The sequence below is a fragment of the Polyodon spathula genome, chromosome 47 (genome assembly GCF_017654505.1).
Source record: "Polyodon spathula isolate WHYD16114869_AA chromosome 47, ASM1765450v1, whole genome shotgun sequence".
Taxonomy (NCBI): domain Eukaryota; kingdom Metazoa; phylum Chordata; class Actinopteri; order Acipenseriformes; family Polyodontidae; genus Polyodon; species Polyodon spathula.
Genome location: NC_054580.1, coordinates 491,388 through 493,109, shown reverse-complemented (window position 1 = coordinate 493,109; position 1,722 = coordinate 491,388). Strand labels below are relative to the sequence as shown.

Sequence of the window (1,722 nt, the reverse complement as noted above, 5' to 3'; positions counted from 1 at the left end):
GTGCTATTAATGTGTTTTAACACTGTGCAAAAATGAATACAAGAATCCTTTAAATGTGAGTCGAAATTAACCAGTTAAAACCGGAGACGGGGGGAAGGAGGCGCTAAGCGTCATCGCAAAGTGCTCCATGATAACATCCAGGGCATCACCAAGCCTGCTGTCCGCCGCCTGGCTCGCCGCGGAGGAGTGAAGCGAATCTCCGGGCTGATCTATGAAGAGACCCGTGGGGTGCTGAAGGTGTTCCTAGAGAATGTGATCCAGGATGCCGTCACCTACACTGAGCACGCCAAGAGAAAGACCGTCACTGCTATGGATGTGGTGTACGCTCTGAAGCGCCAGGGGCGCATTCTCTACGGGTTCGGAGGGTAAGGATTTTCGTCGGCTACATTTGAACACAAAGGCTCTTTTCAGAGCCACCCACTGTGTCAAGCAAGGGTTTAAATCTATTTACTACTCGTTCACGTTGGGCAGTATGACAAAGTACTCTTTGGATTAGGGTATTAGCTGTTAATATATGTGTGTGTGTGTGTGTGTGTGTGTATATATATATATATATCCCCAAAATATATATATATATATATATATATATATATATGCGTAAACTCAAATTCATATAAAATACACGTAAGCATTTTAAGTTATTCTGTTTACAGAAAATGCTTTAACAAGGTATTTTTAATTATTAGGGAAGAAGGTATTGTTCTAAAAACTTGTATAGGCTTAAGAAAAAACACGCCGTTGCTTCTCATCACCACCATTTGGATAACCTGCTCTGCTGCGATCACAGCAATAGCAGTGTTTTCTGGAAATGCGTTGCTTGGATGTGTGGGAATCTGCGATTGGTTGTCGTGGCCGAGTGGTTAAGGTGATGGACTAGAAATCCATCGGGATCTTCGCGCACAGGTTTGAATCCTGCCGTCAACGTGCAATTACTGTTTTGTATTAATCTGTGTCATTGCATAATCTCACTCAAACCAGAGAGAGGGATGTGTAGGAATGTTTCTCATGTGGACACATCTGAGCCTGTGTTACTGAACTGCATCCAGAGGCGATACTCGAGTTAAAACAGAGACATTTTATTATGTAAATAAGAAATTATTTTAAAATATAATGTATATAAATTTATATGGTATATAATTTCGCGAAATATATACCATATATATATATATATATATATATATATATATATATATACACACATACACAATGTAAACAAACTGGACAGTCAAAAATATCGACTTTCTAGTTAACTGAAGTTCACAGAACGCTAAACTGAACTAAAACCTAGGAAATCTAATTGAACTCGAGCATGACTGCGGGACAGTGTGTTTTTAAACACTTCCAAACGGTTACATTTTGTTACAACAGTGTTGCAATTTCAGAATGAGCGCCAAGGAAACAGAAGACAAACAGCAGCAGAACGGCGCCAAACCAGAAACAGCGGGGAGGGATACAACCAATCAGAGGCAGGCAAATAAAATGTTGCCCGCCCTCATCCAATATGACGTCTTCAACTTTCTAATAACTATAGAACATTTTTTGTCCAATCGAGAATGAGACGGTGTGTATAAAAAAGCAGGAGAGCAGACGCGCGTTTATTGTTGTGATATTCTGAACTACAGTGAAGATGTCTGGAAGAGGAAAGACCGGCGGTAAAGCCCGTGCTAAGGCAAAGACTCGCTCCTCCAGGGCCGGGCTGCAGTTTCCAGTCGGCCGTGTCCA

At 41.3% G+C, this 1,722-nt stretch overlaps 1 non-coding gene across 1 annotated transcript; it reads left to right on the top strand.

Annotated features, from left to right (window-relative positions):
* The first annotated feature begins 842 nt into the window (after positions 1 to 842).
* trnas-aga lies at positions 843 to 924 on the top strand. Its single transcript has one exon. It is a non-coding gene; the product is annotated as a tRNA-Ser (tRNA).
* Positions 925 to 1,722: the final 798 nt, after the last annotated feature.